Genomic DNA, 26,269 nt, shown 5'->3' on the forward strand with positions numbered 1-26,269 from the left:
TGTCTGTCTCAAGCAGTGTTCCCGGTGTCCTAGAGACTATTGCAGTTGTCAGTGCTTGGCACCGGTTGAGGAAATACAAAGCTAGCTATGTGGGTGTGATCTTGGATCTTGAGGACTACCGTTAACCACTTTGTGAACACGGCTCTTTACCCGCTATACGAAGGTTACCTTGATCAACCCCATTAAAGGGTCAGTAATGCTCAACTATGATCATTTGATTTCAGCTTCAGAGCTCTTAATACAATAAACAAGTTTCAGAAATGTTATAAACGTAGATATATTAAAGGATAACTATACTCAAGAACTAAAATATAATATATTGCAGCTTACAGCGGCATTTGCTTTCTTTTTTGGTGGCGGCATTTGCTTTCTTTTTTTCAAGCTAAGAACATTTTCAGAAAATCTTTGTTGATCTTTCCAGACACGCCATGTCCTTGACAATTGCTGTGAGCTGAACTGAAGAATATCTTTCTTCCTAGCTATCTTCTGTAAACTACCAACTGTCATGACCTCATGTAATAGAGATGAAGCGATATAGGGATGTTTGTAGTCAATATCAGGAGAGCAGTGCTTCCAGTGCTCCTTACTGTGAAGACCAGTTATAGGTGGGGGCAATGACCTTTTTTTTTGTAATATCCGGAAAGCAGCCTAGGGTGACAGCTATGCCTTGCTCTATATATAGCGGTGACATAGCCACCCAGGGACAAGGAGTATGTTATTTGCAGTATTGCCAGGTGAAAATAATGCACAAGTAGCTTCAAATAACAAAATGAATGCAGCCACCACACCAAAGACTAGTGACCTGCAATATATCACATTTTTTGGTTTTGGGTTTGCTTTAACCCCATTCGCTGCCAGGCCTTAATGCAGTATGGACCTACGGTACGTACGCCATACGAAGTGGACTTTCCTCACATTCCTCCTTCTGCCATAAGCACATGGTCACTTCAGTGTTGGGAGTACCTGAGTATTGGAAGTACTTGAGTATTGGGTGTACCTTAGTATTGTGAGTACCTGAGTGTTGTGTGTACCTGAGTATTGGGTGTACCTGAGTATTGGGAGTACCTGAATGTTGGGAGTACCTGAGTGTTGAGAGTACCTGAGTGTTGGGAGTGTTTGGAGTACCTGAGTATTGTGAGCATTAGGAGTACCTGAGTATTGTGAGTGCTGGGCGTACCTGTGTATTGTGAGTACCTGAGTGTTGTCTGAGTAGTGTGTGGATCATTAGTACCTGTGTATTGTGTACATTTGTGTATTGTGAGTACCTGAGTGTTGTCTGAGTAGTGTGTGGATCATTAGTACCTGTGTATTGTGTACATTTGTGTATTGTGTGTACCTGTGTATTGTGAGTGCACGTGGGCAGTGAGTACATGAGTGCTGCGAGTGCATATGCACTGCAAGTGCATGTGGTCTGCAACTGCACATGGTCTGCGAGTGCACGTGGTCGGCGAGAACCTGTATATTGTCTTGTTGAGTACCTGTGTATTGTATTGTTGAGTATTAGTGTCAGGAAGCTAGTTGTTAGGTAATTTGGACAGGGTATAATCCCCAATCCTCATTAAATGTGACGATGCCCAGCAGTGTGAAGATGCGACTCGGTGTACATATTGCAGCATGTATGCGTTACTTGATCATCTGATCGAGGGTAAATACTGCTGTGCAAAATGTAAGTACATTGTTTCCCTGAAAGCCCAGGTTCTGAATCTAGGGAAGCAACTGTCAGCATCCATACTAAAGGAGACCCGGGAACGTACCCTGCAGATGTTGGCTGGGGCCAGCACAGAGGTGGATGGAGACAAAGAGGTGCAGGCCCTAGAAATGAGTAGATGGGTGTCAGCCAGGAAGGATAGAGGGGAAAGTGCAAGGGAGGCCAATCCTGGGCTTGAGCATCCCAATAAGTACGCTCCATTGAGTGACATTGGTGAAACTGGTCAGGGACCAGCACTGCTGGAGCTGAGGGACTCTCCTAACTGCCAGGGGAAGAACTCTTCCAGTGAGAGTGGGGGGGGGGGGGCAGCGAAGGGAAAGAATACACAGATTCTGGTGACAATCTGTGACAAAGACCTGAAGCACTGAACTGTATGCTGTCTACCAGGTGCTCAGGTTCAGCACATAATGGATCTGGTGGACAGATTATTGGGAGGGGCTGGGAAAGTCCCAGCTGTCATAGTGCATGTTGGTACCAATGACAAAGTCAGAGGCAGATGGAGTGTCCTAAAGAACGATTTTAGGGACTTAGGAAAAGTACCTCCAAGGTAGTATTCTCAGGAATACTACCAGTACCTTGAGTCACACCAGAAAGGCAGAGGGAGATTAGGGAAGTAAACAAGTGGCTGAGGAGCTGGTGTAGCAAGAAGGGGTTTGGGTTCCTGGAGAACTGGGCCGACTTTTCAGTCGGTCACCAGTTCTATAGAAGGGACGGACTGCACCTAAATGAGGAGCGTGCAGATCTGCTGGGAGTGAAGATGGCCGAAAAGTTAGAGGGGTTTTTAAACTAGGCGATGGGGGGGGGGGTCCAGAGGTAGAGATAGTCAGCAATGAACATATTCCAGAGGGTAGTATTGGGGTCTTTAGCGGTAGGTTGACTAAAGCACATAAACCCGACGTACGTATAGTAACATATTTCAGATATTAACAAGTCCTATTTGTAATCTTGAAACACCCAATAAGAGGACAGTATGTGACCAGTCTTAACTGCGTGGCATGTTCACCAATGCCAGGAGCCTGGCGGACAAGATGGGTGAACTTGAGATACTGTTTAATGAGGAGGATTTTGATTTTGTGGGAATTTCAGAGACCTAGTTCAACAGCTCTCATGATTGGCTGACAACCATTCAAGGGTATTCCCTATATCGTAGGGTTAGAGAGGGTAAAAAAGGGGGAGGGGTATGCCTATATATCAAGAATAATGTACAAGTGAATGTGAGAGATGACATCAATAAGGGAGCTAGCGAGGAGTTGGAATCCTTATGAGTAGAGTTCCAAAGGGATGAAGCTAAGGGGAAAATAATACTGGGAGTATGCTATAGGCACCCTAACCTTAGGGAGGAGGTGGAGACTGACGGATTTTAATTATCCAGACATAGAGTGGGAGGAGGGAACCACGCATTTGTCTAAGGCTCGCCAGTTCCTAAATGTCTTGCAGGACAATTTCATGGGTCAGATGGTAGATGTACCAACTAGAAACAAGGCGTTACTAGATCTACTGATTACCAACAATACAGATCTGATCACGGATGTGTAAATAAGGGGAAATTTAAGAAAACAGCAATCACAGGTCAATTGGCTTCAGTATAAATCACACAAATAAAAAACACAAGGGGAACACAAAGACATTGAATTTCAAAATAGTAAACTTTCCTAAACTATGAAACCTTGCTAGAAGATATAAATTGGGATAAAATCTTAGAAACAAATAACACGGAGGAGAGATGGGTTTGGTTTAAGAGCATTTTAAATAAAGGCATTAGCCAGTGCATCCCGTTGGGAAATACATGTAAAAGAAACAAACAAAAGTCATGGATGGCTTAACTCTAATGTAAAAATGCATATAAAAGCAAAGGAGGAAAAAAAAATACAAGGCTGAGGATCATCATCAGCATTCAGACTTTATAAAGAATGCAACAAGATATGTAAGGGTGCAATTAGGGCGACTAAGGTGGAACACAAAAGACACATAGTGGAGGAGAGCAAAAAAAATCCCAAGAAATTCTTAAGTATATAAACAGTAAAAAAAAAAAAGAGGACAGACCTTATTGGCCCCATAAAGTATGCGGAAGGACATCTGGTTACAAAGGATGGGGAGATGGCAAAGGAATTGAATTTATTCGACCCTTCCTGACTAATGACAACACAAAGCAACTTATTCACTCCATGATTATTTCCCACCTTGACTACTGCAACTCTCTCCTTAATGGCCTACCCTTACGCAGGCTATCCCCCTTCAGTCTATTATGAATGCTGCTGCTAGACTAATACACCTCACTAACTGATCCGTGACTGCTGCTCCTCTCTGCCAATCCCTTCAATGGTTTCCACTACCCCACCGTATAAAATTAAAAATGCTAACCACAACATACAGGGCCCCAGCTACATCACCAACCTCATCTGCAGATATCACCCAAATCGTCCTCTCTGCTCCTCCCAGGACCTCCTTCTCTCTTGTTCTCTCCCATGCTCACCTTCAGGACTTCTCCAGAGCCTCTACTATCCTCTGGAACTCCCTGGCCCGCTATGTCCGATCAGCCCCTAACCTGTCCACCTTTAGGAGATCCCTGAAAACTCACTTATTCAGGGAAGCCTATCCCACCCCCACCTAACAACTGTCCCATAGCCACCCCATCAAATCATTACCCGCATCTATTACCTTTTGTACCACCAGCCCCTCCCTTTAGAATGTAAGCTCTATGAGCCGGGCCCTCCTGTCCCTTCTCTATTGAACAGTAGTGTAATTGTGCTGCCCCCCCCCCCCTCTACATTGTAAAGTGCTGCGTAAACTGTTGGCGCTATATAGATCTTGTATATTACTTTTTATTGTACTGGTCATGTGCCTTCAGAAAATATATGGTTTGGGGGGTATTTTTCAAACTCCGAAAGCTGTAAGTGAAAAATGAACCCCTGCAGATTTTTAGAGACATTTTTTCAAACGTTTGATTTCCACCAATTCGCAAAAAGGTGCAATTTAAAATTTAGAAATATTTGTTATTTATTAACTTAACACAGGTTAAGCTTTTATATTTAGTAGGAATTTAGCAGGAAGTGTGTACAATTTGCTTTATTTGTATCTACTAATAATGATTTTATTGTATTTTTAGGGAAAATGTTGTTTGAAAAAAACATTTGCGCAAAAATATGATGAGGCCTTAAAAATCAGTAGGACCTTCTTTTTTTTTCTACTATCCATATGCTTTCAGAAAATGTATGGTTTGGGGGGGGGGTATTTTACAAACTCCGAAAGCTGTAAGGAAAAAATAAAAAAGCAATGGAAAAATTGCAAAAATGGTCTGGCCACCTGTGTTTAAAAGTAGAGCGCAGGGCCTAGCAGCGAAAAGGTTGAAGGTCATATTTAAAAGGGCGTTACTATTATACATTGAACTATAATTTAAATAATACCACTGACAAACATGTGAGTCAATTTCTTGCTGGGGTACCGGTGCTCTGAGCAAATTTAACAAACAATGCAATGAGAGTAAGCATAATAAAGAGTACTTCCAAGCAAACATACATGCTGGAAGAGCTGTGTGACTGATGAGCAGTTGTTAATGCTGATAAATGTTTTTGTCTTGTTAATGCTGGTAAACACTTTCGGTGTCACCATCACTTCTACAACACTACTGTGTACAGTACAATGACGAAAAAACACATATAGTTTGGCAGAGAGGTGTAAAAAAAAAAAAAATATATATATATATATATATATATATATATATATATATATATATATATATATATAAACATTTACCCAGGAAATCAGAGCACAGAAGCCCATATCAACCAATCTGGAGTTATTTTTTCCTATGATATGACCAATAAAATCAAAGGTGCTTACTGCATTTTTTTCATGTAAGCTTGGTCTTTGGACTTTCTTTCTATTGTAAAAGCCTAAGTGATCCACATATGCAAATAAAATACACACATGTACACATATGCCTACTGTATATATATTTATATACAACCAAGTTGTTGCATACATTTCTTGGTACTATATAAATGCCTGTAATAAATAAATATATATATATATATATATATATATATATATATATATATATATATATATATATATATATATATATATACAGTATATACAGTGTGTGTTTGTGTATTCACATTTTTCTTTGATAAGGTTTAATAAGCGCACCTAAAAATATCTGTCCCATGTCATATATTAAAACTGGTGTATTATTTCCCTATTGCCCTTCATTTCATACAGTATAAATTATAGGCCAGAAGAATGTCAAAAAATCAATATTAAATAATATCTGCCAGCACAAAAGCAATGTTTCATGGCAGAAAGGAATTGTGCAGTATTTTTATCGTGCCTAGATAAAAGTTACTTAGGGCAATAATTTGTACGAGAGCAGAGTCACCAAGAAATGTCTTCCAGGAAACAGAAGAAAAATGGAGATTCAGCATTATTATATCTTGTGTAAGACATTATAACATTACATTTTTTTAACAGCTAGCTGGAAATAAAGCGACTTCATGAACTGGTGGCTATACACCCCTTTAAGTTTATTAAAAGCAAAGCACTACAAAAGCTTAAAAAAGAAAAAAGTGGCTGTTTGCTACTAGCGACTATCCGCTAGCTTTTATAGCATATAATTTGTTGTAGCAATGCAGCATTTTCATAGTGCAGCACAGTTCATTACAGATGTAATAAAGGCTACAATTTTTGTGCAGTTAGATAACAAGAAGAGTAGGATTTAAAGTGGCTCTAAAGTCTAAACATTTTTTACCTTGATGTATTCCTTGTCTTCCTTGCATTAACCACTTACTGACCAGCCGCCGTCATTATACTGCGACAGGTTGGCTCGTTCAAATCGTGTACGTTGGCTCTTCTAATGCTGCGTACGCACGACCAAACTTTTCGACGACTAGGTCCGACGGATATTAAGATCATGTATGGGCTCCAGCAGACTTTTTTTTCCCAAAAGTCAGACGGACCTAGAAATAAAACATGTTTCAAATCTTTCCAACGGACTCAAGTCCAGTTGAAAAAATTCATTCGTCTGTATGCTAGTCCGACGGATGAAAACCGACGCTAGGGCAGCTATTGGCTACTAGCTATGAACTTCCTTATTCTAGTCCAGTCATATGTCATCACATTCAAATCTGTCGGACTTTGGTGTGCTTGTGTGTAGTCCGTTAGTTTGGAAAGTCTGTCGGAACTCCGCCGAAAGTCCGGTCGTGTGTACGCGTCATAAGAGCTATAGCAAGCTATAGCCCACTGCACAGCAGGGGAGCCGATGCACATGGCTGCGATGTCTGCCTGCCACCCGTGATTGCTCCACAGAGAGCCAGAATGGGGATCTGTCAATGCAAACAGATCCTCATTCTGACGGGAGTGGAGAGTGATTGACTGTTCCTTGTGATCAGGAATAGAGATCTCTCTCTTCTACTCCGGTCAGTACACTCCCCCCACAGTTAGAAAAACCTCCCAGGGAACACATTTAACCCCTTGATCCCCACTAGTGTTAACCCCTTCCCTGCCAGTGTCGTTTATACAGTAATCAGTACATTTTTATAGCACTGATCGTTGTATAAATGTCAGTTGGCCCAAAAAAGTGTCAAAAGTGTCTGATCTATCTGCCGCAATGTCACAGTCCCGCTAAAAAGCGCGGATCACCACCATTAGTAAAACAAAACATAATAATTAAATTGCCATAAATCTATCCCCTATTTTGTAGATGCTATAACTTTTGCACAAACCAATCAATATACACTTATTGTCATTTTCTTTTTACCAAAAATATGTAGAAGAATACATATTGGCCTAAACTGATGATGGATTGTGTGTTTTTTTGGATATTTATTATAGCAAAAAGTAAAAAAATGTTTTTGTTTTCAAAATTGTCAGTCATTTTTGGTTTATAGTGCAAAAAATTAAAACCACAGAGGTGATCGAATACCACCAAAAGAAAGCTCTATTTGTGGGTAAAAAAAAGGACATTGTTGTTTGGGTACAGCATCGCACGACCGCACAATTGTCAGTTAAAGCAACACAGTGCCGTATTGCAAAAATGGCCTGGTCAGTAAGGGAGAAAATTTTCCGGTCCTTAAGTGGTTAAGGTAACACATTTAGCCCCCGTTCACACCTATGCAAATTAGATGCGGCTTACACCGCATCTAATTCACAGGACATTTTAAAATACATTCATTTGAATGCATCTGGTTGACATATGTGCGTTGCATTCGCACTGCGCATTGCACAAAAAGCATGTGCATTTTCTGGGCATTGAGGTGCGAATTACAACCCATTATCTTCTATGGGAATGCATCTGATGCGCAGATGCATGCCTGGAAGTGGGTGCAAATACCTGTCTTAGACAGGTATCTGCACCCCCCTGAAAGGTGCCAAATGTGACACCGGAGGAGGGGAGGACTCCAAAAAGTGGAGGTTCAATTTTTGTGTGAACCTCTGCTTTAAACAAAAGTCAAAAAACATATTTCTCCATTTACATGAAGGTCAGGTTATTATAACCCAGCACAGAGTTCCCCCTTATATCAGGAGTCTGCAAGATTCCCCTTTACAGTGCAATGGAACTCTGACATAAAGGGGAATATTGCAGATCATGATCTAAGTGGGAACTCTGATATAAAGGGGGGCACTGGTGACCAGAGACCCCATTTATAACAAAGTTCACTGCATTCCCCTTTACATCAGAGTTCTCACTTATATCAGGATCCACAGCAGTGCCCTTTACATCAGAGTTCCCCCTTGCACCATAAGGTAGAATCTTGCAAACTATGATGTAAAGGGGAACTCTGGGAATGTGGGAAGGACTCTAGTGACCAGAGACCACCTTCCACATAAAGAAAACACTTAGGTAAGGGGGTTTACCGATAAGGGGGAAACCTTTATATCAATGCCCCCCCCCCACCCCTACAATATTATATATTTTAGGTTTATACACTTATACCATTGCGCAGGATCACAATATATTTATTTATTTATTTAATTGACCCCTCTTCAGACTGGCCTGGCAGCGCTGTCACTGACCTCCTCTCAGGTGCACCGTGCAGGACTGTATGAATTTTCAACTTCTGATTATACTCTTCCTGCCCACTAACTTTCAGAACATTTCTGGACCAACCAGGGGGAAGTGGTCAATCCTGCAGCCACTGAAACATAGAACAAGGCAAAATAACCAAACACAGCCATGCTAATTACAGTGAGCCAGAACTCAATTTACATAATCCTAGCACCTATCTAGGAGGGTGTTACATAAAGTCTTCAGTAAAAGCTATCTTCTTCTTGATGGTCATCTTCATGGTTCAGGCGTGCAATGTGTTGGCAAGTTAATGTACATCAACTATTGAAAACTAATAAAAAAAAGATATGTTAACCAAAGTTATTTTCATGCCAAACTTCCAATGTCTACACTGGCTAACAAAAAATTACATTTTTTCGATATTACAAAATGTTGCTGTATACCATATTACATAACAAGATTCTGTGAACAAAGAACAACCACTCTGAGCTTGTACAGAGGGTGAGAAACTGAACACACCTGTCCACATCCCTGAACATGGAGATGAGAGGAATCGAGTGGTATTTGTTCTACATTTTAACAACTGAAATTACAGATTACAGGAGCAATTAATTATTTCCAACACCTCAGGAGATTAGTAATTGCTGTAAGCTATCAATACACAGTTTCATCTATCACACTGACAGGGGTTAGTACATTACTGCATCTAGTTAGCACCTTAATCAAATGGATTCAAGAGACAGCATTTGGTGGGTGCACTAAAGTATCAGAAGTTGCCTAAATGGCAAGGGGGCCTCATGCTTGAATAAGCTTTGAATTTCATCTGATGGATCAAGTTGGTCATCTATGTCCAGTTCTTTTCATGTTGTGTAAAAAGAGCAAGGTCCTCACATCAGAACATTAATGCCGATTGATATTTCAATTTACTGGGTGCACTAAAGTACCAACATGTTGCCTAAATGGCAAGGGGGCGTCATGCTTGATTAAGGTTTGAATTTCATGACTGCTGAGGTGGAATGAAACCAGGCCGAGAAGGCATAAAGTCTGCATACCATCATTTAACCTTTGCCCTTCATCCCCTTGAATAACACACATACAACTGTTAAGTTGGAAAGGGCAAGGCCACAGCTTTATTTAAATCCAACACATAACATCTGAAAACTTCCAACATTGCCTGTCACAGTTATACTGTGAGCACATAATTTCCAAAGAAGGGGAAGGAGATAAGAAGGGGCCTGTCCTTACCATAAGTGCTGGACAGGCCGTCTGCTTCCCATTTCCGTCAAGAACATATCCCCATAACCGCCATTTTAAGCTGGCAAGGTCAAAAAACGCCACAAGCTGTGACATACCAATGAAATTAGGGTGGGAGGGTGGGCAGCTCTTCCACAGCATGCTTCTGAAAGGTCCATGCTTCCCAGGGGCAATGCTTTTGTTGAGCTCAGGCCCAGCCCCCTTCCTCACCAACCAATCCTGACAACCCCATGGTCACCTAACCCCGCCCTGGTCCTGCCCCCATCAGTCAGGGCTCTCTTTCCCTAAAGGGGTCAAGAGGCCTTCATTTGAGGGATCAAGTTGGTCATCTATGTCCAGTTCTCATCATGATGGACTGCATGTATGAGTAAAAAGAGGAAGGTCCTCCTTTCAGAACATTAATGCAAATTAATATATCAATTGAACCAGAAAGGGTAGCTCCACTCTAACAGTCTTTAGTTACCATATGAAAAAGGTATAATATCACAGTCATATAACACCTTTTGTTGAGTAAATCATACAACCTGTTCCAATATGTTCCCGAACCTCTCTGCCTTTCTCATAAATGTCACATGAACAAATCCTTCACAAGAGTTGAACAACTAAGCCTAGGCAGTTTTTATATAAATGGCAGAGCAGAGCAATTTGTAGTTTATGGCCTGGTTATGTTCAAGAGTCTGTGCCCTCTGCAGTTAAACAGCAGGTCTTAACACTGAGCATTTTTACACTCTTAAATGCTCTTAATTAGTGTTTGCAAAACCGCTTATATTTTCCAGTCCTGTTCACATAGTCATCTAATATAATTCTTTAAAATGTTTTTAACATATTTTTGCTTTCGCCCAGACATATGTAAAGCATAATTAGTTAGGGAAAAAGTCTAACAATACAAAATGTGATGACACAAAATACAGCTCTAAAAAACCAAATTTTTAAAAATTACCAGTTTTATACAGTTTTGTCACATATGTGCATGTAAATGTTTAAACATCTATAAACATAAAAATATGTTACTTATCCAAGTGTCATATGCAGTATTTATGTGTTAAAACACAATCAATAAATACCAAGGGGTTGATTTACTAAAGGAATAGAGACTGTTTGCTTAGCAAAGGGGATGATCAAAATATTGACTATTGCAACTTCCTTCTCTTAGGCCTACCTTTAGTCTATAATGAATGCTGCTGCCTGACTCATTTACCTTACCAACCACTTAGTGTCTGCCACCCTCTCTATCAATCCCTCCACTGGCTTCCAATTTTCCAGCAAATTAAATAAAATAAAAAAAAATTAAAAACAAAATTAAAATAGTAACAACAACATACAAAGCTTTTCACAACTCTGCTCTAAGCTATATCATCAATCTTGTCTCAAAGTATTACCTCTCTGCTCCTTCCAAGACTTCCTGCTTTCCGGATCTCTTGTTTCCACCTCCCATGCTCAACTCCAGGACTTCTCTAGAGCCTTTCCCATCCTCTGGAACTCCCCAACTCAATCTTTTAAACTATATCCTACCCTGGCCACATTTAGGCGATCCCTGAAAACTCATCTTTTCAGGGAAGCCTTTTCTGCCTCCATCTAGCAACTGAACTTTTATTTCTTTCATCAGCCCATCTCTCATAGTTATTACCTTTTGTACCACTTGCCCCAACCTATTAGATTGTAAGCAGGGCCCTCTTAACCCATTGTATTTTATTGTATTATAATTGTACGGTCTCCCTATATATTGTGCAGTACAAACTGTTGGCGCTATACAAATTCTGAATAATAATAATAATAAGATGTGGAAAAGCTATCTTTGTGTAAGACTTGCATGTGACAGGATTGAAGTGAACATAGCTTCACCTGATTCTCTAAATGAAGTGAGCATTAACATATACTTCCGAAAGTGAACATTTGCTTTTCTCAGTGAACAGTCTCTATTTCTTTAGTGAATCAACCCCAAACTTCCTATTAAATTAGTCCAAAAATGTTTGAATGTTAAACTTCACATCTTCCGCAAATATGTCTATATTTTGTTTCTCGTACTCATCGCTGATAAAACGCGTTGGGTTGGGGAGTGGCATCACTAAATACAGACGAATGCTGAGCAAGAAAAGAAATAGCATAGCTTTTTTTTTTAAATTGCTGTCACCTTGTGTTTGTGTAAAGGACTTTATCATGTGGTTGTTTTTATCTTTTTATTTGTTTGAATAAAGCTATTTTCTAGTGTTCCCATTTTACAGAGGTTAAAAGGAAAAGAGTACAAAAGGCCAAACCATAGAAGGGAACGTGACAAGCAGAGAGTGGAGAAAAATGCATGGCTTGGCAATAGAGAGAATAATGAGAGCTTATAAAACCTTCTGTTCACATAGAGATGTTTGAATATATAGTGAACCTTGCAGCCTACAAGATATTGAGCGAAGGTGCAAAAAAAGGTGAAAAGGTTTTTTTTCTGAATATTTGGAATTTACAATTCAAGGATTATTTGACTTATTTAACAGGTCACTTTGCCTTAAATAAATATCACAACTTATTTTTATATATAGCGTTTTTGAGTATTGCATTTATTTACGTAGTTATTCATGTACATTTTTGTATTTTATATATTTATTCAGTTTAAGTAGGCACTTATGCCAGGAAAGCACAAAATCAGGGTTTATTTATTAGAGAAAAAGTCTGCTGTTAGTGAAATGAAGTCCTTTGTATCTCTATTCGTTGCTGCTACGTGCAGTACCTTGTCTTCATATTTGAATGGAAAACACTCACTGGGCAACGTGAATGCTTTCCTTTCTAAAGAGGGATTTTTACTGTATGTACAATCAACTATCGTAATATCTATGTTTAAATGTTTATGGAAGCCATCTTGGAGGATCTAGTAATGTTAATGTTAGCTGAATGTGCAATTTGTGATGTTTGTTTTCAAAATCACCGCAGGGCTGGTTTTTCCTTTCTCATATAAGGTCACCACTTTGCCTTGATTTAGAAACTACCTCATGCGGCTGTATCAAAACCAGAGCTGGGGAAAAACTGAATTTTAGGCCAATAACTATGGTAGATTTTATAGAGGTGTCTGGTAAAACGTTGTACCGAGCACCAACCACCAGTTTATTAGGGAAAATGAATGTAAATACAGTATCATAGATTTTTCTGCAAGTTAAAGCTGAGTCTATGTTTATTTGACATGCATGTGTTTAAATATGAATTAACTTATCTTTAAAATGAATAGGAGATCTGACAAATTAGGGGGTAAAATGTATTCATTTTTATATGTGACATCATAAGAAGAATTTAAGGACAGTCATAACTTTGTTGTATGAGAGGCAACTTGTGGATGTTTCCCAATGAACTGTTTTTCCAAGTCTTCTCTCCTTTTCACTGCATTGCAAACATTTGTGCCGCTGACTGTGTCAGCCCCTTTTGTAGGAGGAGTCATCCAACAAGCGCCATGCTTTTCACTTTTCACCTACAGGGATTGGAGCATTGTTGTTTTCTCTAAGGTAACAATATGACCCCTCCTACAATAGGGGCTGGCAAAGTCAGCAGCAGAAATGTTTGCAATGCAATTAAAATTAGGAAAGATCAGAAAGAGCACTGGCACTGAGCAGCTAACTGGGGAGTATTCAAAAAGTGCCTATCTTCCAGGATAGTCCAAACTGCCCTGGGTTGGATTTTAGCGAGAGTTGGCATACTTTAAAGAAATTCAAATGCTGAATCCTCTGCCAAATGAAAAGGCCAATTTTATGGGATAATAGGGAAAGGGCTATTAAAAACTAGCATGGGGTTGAGGGGCAGTGCCCTGGGGAACAAGTAACAATGCAATTTCTTTTTTTATTTTATTTGGTCAGGAACAGTTTTTTTTTTTTTTTTTAAAGCAGTGACATCTCCAAGGAAAAGAATGCTCAAAATTGCCAGCAAATTACATTTTCCAACTGACTTATTTGTTTTAAAAGAATAACAATCCCAAAAGGTCACCCAAAATACACAGTAGACCTCTAAGGGTCTGCTATGTATGGGGGGTCAGGTATCTTTGATCTTTTTTTCTCAAGAAGCCAGGAATAAAGTTGACAATTTAAACTGTTTTATTGTAAGTAAAAAATCTTTTGTTGTAAATGTAATTTTTGCAGTAGTACCTCCTGGAGCAAGAATGGAACATTAAATGCATGAGGTCTCCCTAAAAATTCATGGCTGGCCATAAAAGGGGTGGGAGGAAGCATACAGCCCCCACAAGAACTATTCCAAGCCACATGCCCTCAACATGGGGATGTGTCTTGCTAGGGGGCATCTCTCTGGCAAAGCACCTTGTTCCCATCCTGATAAGGACAAGTGTCTCTTCCCCCACAAGTCTGTACTGCTTAATTTTAAGTGGAAAATATTTATTAAAAAATGTTTTTGTTGAAGCAGTTAGAAAGTATTACAGTCAACCAGCAAAGGATGTTAAACACGGTATCTCAGGTTCAGGTAGATAAAAACAGACTCAAGGGCAAGAACTGCGACCTTGGTATGTAATCTCATATATTAATGGGACAAGCTTCTGGACCAAGTATGACACAGGCAAGTAAGACTTGAAATAATCTGCCAAACCAAATTTCAAGAATCTTACATCACAATTATTTTTCTCCAAAAACAGGTTTTTATTAAACAATTTGTACAGACAGGGTAATCTTATTCAGTATACATGCAATACTTCCATTACAAGGAGGAAAAGAAAGATGAGACAAAGAAAAATAAAATAGAAACAAATATAAGGATATATCAATATACATAGTAAATTCCAGGCATATCGGTGTGACAAACAGAGGAGTGACAAGGAGGAAAAAAGATGTGCAATCCCCACACAAGAGTGAATTCATAGTCCGATTACATTTCGTAGGTAATGCTGTGTAACCAAAACACCATTCAATTACAAGTTTTGGAATCTCGCAAACAAAGGTCCCAGAACTTATTGTACTTGGCTGGGCAACCTCTGTTAATGTATAAGAATTTTTTGTAAGAGAGGGTATTGTTTACTTCCGCTATCCAGTCAGTAAAACTAGGAGGCTTTGGTCTCATCCACTGCCTGCCAATAACTTTCCTGGCTGAGAATAGTGCTTCATGTAAAAATATTTTTGTCAATCTCAGAGTCAGGGAAAATCCCTAATAGGCATGGCTTCGGATCCAAAGTGAGGAGTGAGCCCATAGTATTGTGGATTACATCTACTATTTGCTTCCAGAGACCTTGTATTGAAGGGCAAGCCCATATTAAATGGAAGAAAGTACTCACTTCCCCAAAACACATCAGGCAAGAATAAGGGTGTCCTCTTTTGAACCTGACTACTCTTAAAGGTGTGAAATATGCTCTGTGTAAAATATATATTTGGGACAGTCTATCAGAAAGCTTAGGGGAGATGGACTTGCAGGAATCCAGTGCCTTACTCCACTCTTCATCCTCCAGTACACCTACCCCCCCCCCCCCTTCCAAAGGGGATTTAATGTCATATGCCAATTTGGTTGAAGAAGGGGTAATGAGCATACTGTAAAACAGGGGTGCCCAACCTTTCGAAGCACGAGGGCCACTTAAGCGACTTGGTAACCGGTCGTGGGCCACAATGAGCATAGCAGGCAGATGGCAGGTCCATGTCTGCTCTGCACTAAACTCTTTATTTTTTTAGCGGATCGGATTGGAGGTAGGACACAAGTCGGTTTACATCTGCCACTCCATAGAGGTGAATGGAGAGTCCTATTGGGTCAGACTGACCGTGTGAAAGAGGCCCAAGGCTGCTTTCACACTGATGTACTGTGGTTTTCCAGCACCGTGGGTGCAACACAGTGTACCTTAGGCTTTCCTGCACTTTGCAATAGACTTCTATCATATTCTGTAGGTTTTGTGCACTTTGAGAAAGCTCACCAATATCACAGGTAATAACAGAAGTCTATGGCTTAGTGCAGGTAACCCCCGCAGGTTCACTGCTCTGCATCTGCAGATCAGTTTGAAAGCAGCCCAGTAACCACTGCAGAACAGATATGCCTGTATATACACTGTGATTTTAGTAATAAACTGAGCTTTAATAACAGTATTCTATTCTATTCTATCCCAGAGCAGGAGGTCACGGGCCACATCAGAGTGCTCTGCAGGCCACATGTGGCCCCTGGGTCACTGGTTGGGCACGCCTGCTGTAGAAGGTTGATATAAGTTTTTGAGGGCTGTACTTTTGACTATTGCTATAATAGCGTTAGAGGTGGGCAGTGGAATGGACCGAGGAAAGTGTGAGTTTAAAGCATGGCAGACTTGTTGGAATCAGAAGAACATATGATTTGAAAGAGCAAAATCACTTTGAAGGGCATTGAACCTTTTAAGATTCCCAGTCGAAAGGAGGTTATGTAAGTAGTATATCTTCCGTGTACTCCAGATCTTCGTGTTAGGAATCTGGAGGAATTCAGATAGCAATTTGTTGTGCCATAAAGGGGTAAAGTCATTATATTGCAGTATTCTTAATTTAGCAGAAGTGAGATCCCATATTTGACTGTAGTTATATAGCAAGGTCTTACTATCTCCCTCAGCTCCCCCAGATCCCATTGCAATCACACAAATTGGGTCCGAGGTTTGTTGTACCCAGGTTGGGCAGAGGAGTATACTGAATCTCTCTTTGTTAGTTTTATCCATGTGGAATAGTTGGAACAAATAGGATGCTATGTAATAAAGATTCAGATTGGGCAAATCTGTTCCGCCCAGGTCGGTGGGGTTCTTGAGAGTCTGTCAGGCCAGTTTATGTCTGTTGCTACCCCAGACAAAGGGCTTAAGCAGGACCTCAAAGGATTTAAAGTATTTCAGGGGTAGGTAAACTGGGGTGTGCCAAACGATAGTATTTTGGGCAACGGTACCATTTTTATTAAATTTATGCGGCCCCACACTCCTAAAGGTTAGCGAGCCCATGTTTGTATTTTGGATTTGATTAAGGTGTAGATAGGGTCAATGTTAAGGGAAATGTAGTCCAGTGGGGACTGGGATATATGGACCCCAAGTACTTAATAATATTTACTCTCTGTAGCGGGAGTTGAGCTTGTGTCCTAGAGGGTGGGAAGCTATCGATGGGTAAGATTTGGGACTTTTCCCAATTATTTTATGCCCCAAAAATGATCCAAACTGTTCTATAATTTGGAGTGCATTTTGGAGAGAGGGGCTCGAGTACAGTAATGCCGTGTACACATGACTGGACTTTTCGACGGACTGAATTCCGTCTGACTTTTCAACGGACTAAATTCCATCTGACTTTTCGATAGACTTTCGATGGACTTCCATTGAATCGGACTTGTCTACACACAATCACACCAAAGTCTGACGGATTCGACCGTGATGGCGTACGATCGGACTAGAATAAGGAAGTTCATAGCCAGTAGCCAAAGTCCGGCCGTGTGTACACGGCATTAGGTGTCTTGAGCATACATACTGATTTTTTCCATTAAAATGACCCCAGATTTAGACCGGGGATCTCTGTTTTTTCTCGGATGGCTATGGCAAGTGGTTCTGCTACAAGGGCATACAACAGTGGGGATAGCAGGCAGCCCCGGAATGTTCCTGTAGTGAGGTCAAACGCTGTGGACAGCCACCCATTAGCCACTAATTTGGCTGTCGGAGCTTAGAACAGTAGTTGAATCCACTTGGCAAATCTAGGTCCAAAGCCATATCCTTCTAAGCATCTCCATAGATACCTCCACTCCACAGAATCAAATTCTTTAGTCATATCTAATGTCACCACCACTCATGTACCGACATTAGCATGTGTAGTTTGTAAGTTAATAAATAGTTTCCTGAGATTGAACGAATTACCTGGTTAAGACAGAGAGCGAGGATCTTGGCAAGTAATTTAATATCAACTTGGAGCAAGAAAATGGGTCTATAGGTTTCTAGGTGTCCTGGGTCCTTTCCTGGTTTGAGGATAAGTACTATGAGTGCTTCTCTCATAGAGGAGGGTAATGTGAAAGTCTTGAAAAGGTGATTGTATAGGACCAGTCATTTGGGAGTGAGTATGTCACTGTATTGCTAGTAGAATTCAATAGGTATTCCATCTGAGCCTGGAGACTTGAATCTGGCAAAACTAGCTATTGCAGTTGTTATTTTATCAGTTGTAAGAGGTGCTTCCAACTTGGCTACTTGGTCCTCTTTCAACTGTGGAAATAGGATTCTTGCAAGAAAAAGTTACATTGTTTCCCTCTCAGCAGGTGCCATAGATGTATACAACCCCTCAGAAAAGTCCCTAAACGGAAGTGACACTGGGGGGGTCTGTGATCTGTCCTCCCCCAGGACCATGCAATGAGATAACAACCGGTGGCCTATCCTTGATATGAACCAGGTATGCTAGCAGTTTGCCCGCCATTTCACCATGTTCAAACAGCTTTTGTTTGGAGAAAAAGAGTTTGTGTCTGGCCTTCTCATAGTGCAATTGGTTCACCACTCTGGTATGTAACCTGAGGAGGTCCGCCTGCACAGGAGAAGGGTTAGAGGCATATTGTTGTTCTGCAGAGGACAACTCTACCACCACCTTATCAAAAGCAGTGGCAGAATCAGCCTTCAATCTGTTGATGTGGGATATAAGGGATGTACATACAAATAGTTTGAATGAGTCCCACACTGCAGAAGGGGAAGCATAGTTTTCATTTTAATTAAGGGTAACCCAGAGCCACACTCGGGATTGCATCTCAGGATCCTGGTCTAGGTTACTTACCTTGTCACCAGGATCATGCGATGTCCCCCCACTGTGTCTGCAGGCTGTGCCCTCCACCTGATGCTCTGTGTGCCGGGCTCCAAGCATCGCGATGCATTGGGGCAGAACCCGGTGGCAAATTCAAAAAGTACACAAAACATAACACATACAGTACACTGTAATCTTACAGATTACATTACTGCATCAAGTGATTTCACATCCCTTTTGTCCCCAGTGCTTTGTCCAATGCCCTACATGCACTTTTATATTATATATACTGTTCTTTCTGCCTGGAAACTTGAGATTGTCCATGGCAACCAAAAAGTGTCCCTTTACATCAAAAGTGGTTATAGATCACCTAGAAAACAGCAATAGTAAATTAGAACACTAGCGATAGTGAATCGTAGAGAAATTCCTTTTATTATTATTAAAAAATGTTTTTTAATTATTTATAGTTATTTATTTTATTATAATTTATGATTTCATGTTTCAAACTTTATCATACCTGGGATCTACTAGACTCTTGTTTAGACAGATTTAAAATGAGCATTTGCAGCCTGACTCCATAGACTCTGTGTTATCAGGAAATGATCAAGGTTAGTAGAAGGAGGGGAGGATCAGAGGAGACAGGATCAAACAGCCTTTTTCACACAACGCAGAGGATTAACCCCTTAGGTTCCACAGTGAGTATAACAAGCATGCTTTACTGCATATACAGGTTTTACCATTGTGGGTTTAGTAACACTTTAACCACTTGACCACTGGCACTTAAACTCCCTTCCTAACCAGACCAATTTTTAGCTTTCGGTGCTCTCACACTTTGAATGATAATTACTCAGTCATGCAACACTGTACATATATGACATTTTTGTCCTTTTTTCACACAAATAGAGCTTTCTTTTGGTGGTATTTAATCACCGCTGGGTTTTTTTATTTTTCGCGCTATAAATCAAAAAAGACTGAAAATTCTGTAAAAATAAATAAATATTTGTTTCTGTTAAAATTTATTGCAGCGTAATGGCAGAGTATTGGCAAGTATTGACAGAGTATTGCAGTGTTACAGAGTATTGTCAGAATATTGCAGAGTATTGCAGTGTTGCAGAGTATTGGCAGAGTATTGCACAGTGTTGCACAGTGTTGCAGAGTATTGGCAGAGTATTGTACAGTATTGGCAGAGTATTGAACAGTATGGGCAGAGAATTGGCACAGAGTAGTGCTGTGGGCACCACACATCCAGCCCACAGCCCTGCTGCCATCTCTCCCCCTCTCCCCTCGCACTGTACCGAGGGAGGAACTGGCATCATGACATAACGCCAGTTTGTTTACAAGTGATCGCTCAGGCATTTGACGGAATGATCACATGGTAAACGGGCGTTACCAGAGGCTGTTTACCACAATCTGGAAGACCCGGAAGACCCGGCGGTCATGGATGTTTGGGGGAGCATGCCCCAGGGGGAACGCAAAAGCAAGATTCTGGGAGGACGTCCATGGACGCCCTCCCAGAAAAACACAACCGCGCTGTAGTTGTCCTTCGGCTATGGCCCAGTCGGCAAGTGGTTAGCTGGGTATGTTCCTGTATGGTCAGATATAAATAACATTGCAGGAGAACATGAAAAAAATAATAAAATAAAAATATACAAGCCAAAAAACAATAAAAAACATAAAACCAATAACAATTAATCACTTTAGTGAATTCTATTGTAATTAATTGTAATTAAAATGCAGAATTTTCAGCTGCTATTCAGTTTTTCTACCAATACAACAAGGGGTTGATTAACCAGGGGAATGGCAACTGTTAACTTAGCAAGTGTATGTACTATTCACTTAGATTGGTGAAGTTAAAGCTGTGTTCACTTTGAATACTCAAAGTATGAGGGTAATGACCAAAGTTTTTGGTTACACATGATCAGATGATTTAAGTGCGTTTCACCTCATTGGCCACATTGGCCACAGCCTCTATTTCTTTAGTAAAGAGCAGTTTAATAGTATCTTTTAAATAATTTTTATGTTACGTTTGCCTGTGTAAATCTCTCTGATGTTCTAAGAATTACTAATATACTGTATGTCCCAAAAGTTGGTCTTGAACTTTGAAGAAGAAAAAAACAACCATATATATTATATCACTGTGTGTTTAATTTTATTTATTTATTATATTTCTTCAGATGCTGTATTCACTGTGGATTTCTGAATGAGTCTTTGCTCATTGCCAAAACAAGGAAATAAATTTAAGTCCTGATTCTCTTGGAGGCTGTGACAAGCATGCAAACGTAAAAAGAACACACATTGTACTTGTACAGCTATTGTACACAAAGGAAGTACATAAAAATGTAGGGCTTTCAAAACTAATTTACTAATCAATCATAGCACAGAGGAAGTAGTTCTGAAAGAAAGTTGGCTGGATGCCTTGCTATGTTCTAAGATGACTTCAACTCAAGAAATGGAGTTTTGGACTGTATTCTTAATTAGTCTTTGCTCAAATATATTCTATTATAGTCTGTAAATGTACGTCTCTATTTTTCATTATATAAAATACAATTATAAAACTTGTACAGCTATTTTACATTCACTTAAAGTGATTGTAAAGACTTGTTTTTTATTTATTTTTAACTTACAAAAATATCATACTTACCTCCACTGTGCAGCTCATTTTGCACAGTTAGGCCCCAAGCATCCTCTTCTGGGGTCCCTCGGTGGCTCTTGCGGCTCCTCCCCACATCAGATAACCTCCTAGGAGAAGCGCTCTCCTGGGGAGGTTACCTTACAGACGTGCTCCCGAGCCCAGCATTTGTGTTCATTGACACGAATGCTGACTTGGCCCCGCCCCCGGTGCGCACGTCATTGGATTTGATTGAGTCAATTGATTTGATTGAGTTGATTGAGCGGGAGTCAATGGCTGCACTACTATTAATCTATCCAACCAAGAGCTGAAACCCCATGGAGAGAGGGACAGCTTGTCCCTACCGTGGGAAATACAGGTCTCAGGTAAGTAAAACAGTGGGCTAGGGGGCCGGTCACTGCCAGTTGTTTTTTCGCCTTAATGCATAGGATACATTAAGGTGAAAAAAACATGAGGGTTTACAACCCCTTTAAAGTATATTGTTTGGGCTGTATTGTATTTATCAATTATGTTCAGTAAGAAAAAAGTAAAACAAAAAAAAAGTTTTAAATATAAAATATTGCATATTTATATGTCAGCCAACAGACAAAGGTTTTTCCATTTACCAGATTAATCTTAACTGCACTTCTGAAAAAAAAAACTGTTGTTTACTGAGCTCAAAAGCTCAAGCTCGGAGCTGAAGCTCAAGCTAGAGCTGAATAAGCAAAGGAAAGACTTATCCCTCACCCTATACAGCTCTGTAGAAAAAAGTCTGAAAAAATCAGTTATTACCAATAACACAAGTGAGATATTCTTACACAAATTTCTTTATTTTAGTCAAGATACTACAGCTTGTACAACACTGAACTTTGAGGTAGTTTTTCAGTAGCTAAAAGTGCACAGGTGTGCATTACTACTTCTCTATTTTAACATTAAATTATGTTCTGATTGCATGGAGAATTGTGCTTGAGGATTTAAAAATTTGTATTCTACGGATAAAGGTTTTTATTTTCTCCAAACATGTAGCTTTGAAATCAACAGTTCTTATATCTAAAATTGAAATATATTTTGTCAATCCAGTCCTCAATTTTCTCCCTAAAAAGTAAAGATTTTAGTATGCTTACTATAGACAGTCAGCTCCTGGGTCTAAAACATTAATGCATGTTGTCAAAACAGTCCTCCAATTTTTTTTTATTTTTATTTTTTTTAAATGCAGCTTTTAGAACACTGACTGTAAATCTAGACAGCCAGCTACTGAAGAAACAAACCCGCCACACTTGCCACTCCTGACCCTATTTATTTCCAAAATGCACGTTTCGTCTATAGTTATCCTGCAATTTTCCTCTGAAATAACAATTACTTATCTTATGTTGATAATAGACGCCATCAAGCATAGCAGGGGAATGCATTTTGATCATAAAAAATGTCATATGCCTGTTGACAGGGGATTGATTAAAGTTTTGATGTTGATGCTTTCTTAAATATCCATAGTGAGGTCATATACTGTAATTTCATATTAAAATTGATTCTGCCTGGATATTTAACTCAGATATACAAGAAGTAAATTCCAATCGATATAGCTGTTATATAACCGCATAAGATAAAATGGGAAGACTGAGTTTTCAGTTATATTTTCTGATCACAGATACATATACTCACCAATGAAGCCATTAAACCTTTCTTTGTTTTTGAATTGTACAAAAAATGAGAATGAAATATAACTCAATCCAGACAGCATGCGGTGGCAAAGAACAGCTGTTATAGAATAAAATAATTCAATGGCAAACAATGGCAGTAAGAATTGTCAGTTATCTTGCAAGCAGTAATGTACATGATATTGTCCATTTAATATCAGCCTATAATATTTATTGCCCATTAAATGTTGCTGCACTTTTGATCTCTGGTGTCTAGTGGGTGCTATAGCTGGCTGCTAAACTTGCCAAATAATTTCCTCCAATAACTAAACACAGAAAATGACAGAAATATAATCACCAACAGGTGTAGCCATATTGTAAAGTGTTCATATTTTCCTGTATTGAGGTTTTTTTTTTTACATAGCTTTTTGTAGGAGTACTGTGTGAGATGGTGAATGTACTCAGGACATCTCTAAATGATTCTGTCTAATCATTATAAGAGCACCAAGTTTTAATTAGAAATATGTGATATTTTACATCTTAAAAGGAACCATAGTGCAGCTGTGATTGTCTGAATCCTTGATGTAGAGTTTTATAAATAATGTCTAATACACTGTAGACTGACTGGTCCAGTGTTGATTCAGTGCTGTTCCAATCTAATGTTGATCCAACACCAATATCCATACGTTCTTCTGCCTAACTTTTTTTTAATTATAACCACCCCTGCACACCAGTTATTTGGGCTAGTATCACCATGACTAATAAGCTGCAAGCCTTCATCACTAGACCTCCATCCCCAAACAGCAATCTAGTGCTAACTGACAGAAGACTTCTCCATGGTTTTCTGGACCTATTACCTGTTCACTATAAAGCAAGTGGTGGTGTCAGCGTGGAATATCGATAATTTAAAACAACTTTTAGATGGGTATCTTAACAAACACAATATACAGGGATAGGGGAAATGGTAGGGGCATAAATGCATACACGCATATACCCACATAGGTTGAACTGGATGGACTGGAGACTTTATTGAACCTTACCAATTATGTAAGTAATGGGGGAAAAAAATTAAGTATGTGGTTAAAATCTGCTTTAATAAAAAAATTAATAAGAGACAACTCTTTCCTTTAATTTTTAAAACATCCTAAACTCATTAGAGTCTTCTGTCTTCAACTGCCCCACACTAGGTTGGAGGAAAAAAGGTCTTCTGTCTTCACACTGGAGTTTCCAATACTTACTAAATCAAATGATGATTCAAAGTAGTAGTAATTTTGCTCTGCAAATTCTATGCTATGAAATTCTCCATTAAACAGAAAGCAATGTGGTGGCAGGACAATAATATAGCCAAAATATCTTCAACCATTGCAGCACTCCAACCTGAAAATGTGACTACGACCAAAAGTCTAGAATGGTTGCTGACCAGGTAGTTGAAACCTAAATAATCATATGCCAGAATTTGCTTACTTGTAATAAAATGACCCAGGACCTTTGGAAATGAATGTTGGTAAAAGAGAGAAGTACAGGCATACCCCACTTTTAAGTACACAATGGGGTTTATTTACTAAAGCTGGAAAGTGCAAAATCAGGCTAACTTCTGTATAGAAACCAAAGCTTAATTGAACAAGCTAAGGTTAGGAGCTCATTGGTTTCTATGCAGAAGTGAGCCTATTATTAAAATCTATATACATAAAACTGCTACCACCTACCGCGAGCTGTGCTGATAGCTTGATGACATAGCATAAAGCTCCACCCTACACATTTCACCAAAACACACCTCAAATTCCACTTAGATAATAGGAGGCCTTCGTGTATCCACTGTGCCCTAAAATTATGACTGATCAGGATCCAGAAGCCCAGATCTTATGCAGCCAGGCAACACAAGCATCTATCTATTTAATCATAACTATTGCCACATCAGGTGAACCTTAGCCTGGAAAATGCTGAGATGTCTTAGAATAACCATGCACACTTGGATAAATGATTGATTTCTTTTAGGAACAATATCTTTCCATGGGAATAGTTGATCTATAATGGACAATCCATTTGATCGATATGAAACACATGAAAGAGGATTTTAATTGATATGATCTGAACTTTTAATTGAAAGTTATTACATCTATGTTTCCACTATGTAATCTCATAATCTGATCAATAGAAAAATTATCATATAAATAATCAAAGTATCTCTGGGCTGTTGACCAATGCAATTTACCCAAAACATTTCCAGCCTGACCATTCGACTTAGTTTTATGGAATCCAATGTAAATTAAGTTTAAATTGAGTCCGAATGAAGTTATGGGTATTTCATTGTTTGAGGATTCGATCATTCTGATTGATTTGCATACAAAACAAAACATGGGTGGCCACCATAAGATAGGGCAGACACTGCACCTGGCAAATATGGCACACAATTCCCTTTGCAAAGCCACCAAAATGAAATTTGCAGCAAGAAAATGAAAAACAACAGAAATTAATTCTCAATTATCAAAAATTTTATTTGTTACTGTTGCTGTTTCCCTAATATATTGTATATTGTATGTAATAATGCAAAGATGCTAATAAGTTACAGCCCTGGCCTTTCTAATGTCTCGATAATGGTTTTAAAGGTTCCTATGTGAATCCTTTGTAGGCATTAGTCACAACGCAGTACTGTATTTGTAAACATCTGCTTCATCTTAATGTGCACATAACTTTTGCATGAATGATTTTTCTTCAAAAATGACTTCTAATTAGTTTTTAATGGAAATATAATTTATGTCTTAGAAAAACACAGAACAATGAATCAGAACATTATTAATGTGAGCATATTTGGGGGGGGGGCATAAATACTGACACACTCAAAAGTCTGCAGCCTCAATGCAGTACGTAACAGAGTAGGCACAAGTGAATCACTGCAAGCAGCATGATTCACTGGACAGAATGCTCCTCAGCGCAGTCACTCTTACTTTGTGAGTTTTCATTCCAAGTACTTAACATCATTTATAACTGTCCAGAAAAAATATCATTTACTGGAAAGAAATGGAAGATGTGGTAGACACCCACAGACTTGTTATTCCTCCAGGTTTCCTCTACTTCTTTCTAAGATTGATGTCTTTTTGTACATTTAGAAAATCTCTCTGGGGTATGTATGTCGTAGGGGCATATCATTGCTGAAAGCTGCACAAGATTTTGAATACCCAACTAATCTTCTGTAGATAGACCTTTACTTCCTATAAGGTTTTCACAAACTCAGATCAGACTCAGATTAGTTGTGCTAGTTCCAAATAGGATAACATTTATAACCAACCTTAGTCTAAATTAGGAGCAACAGTTCTAAAGTTTTACATTATGCCTATAGTATTCACATTTAGATGATCCAAAGGCAAGAACACCTCTCCAGACACTAGACACCCTTTGTCCTTCAAGGAAATGTCAGTT

The sequence above is a fragment of the Lithobates pipiens genome, unplaced genomic scaffold (genome assembly GCF_037356315.1).
Source record: "Lithobates pipiens isolate NorthernLeopardFrog02 unplaced genomic scaffold, aLitPip1_a1.2 Scaffold_16, whole genome shotgun sequence".
Lineage (NCBI taxonomy): Eukaryota > Metazoa > Chordata > Amphibia > Anura > Ranidae > Lithobates > Lithobates pipiens.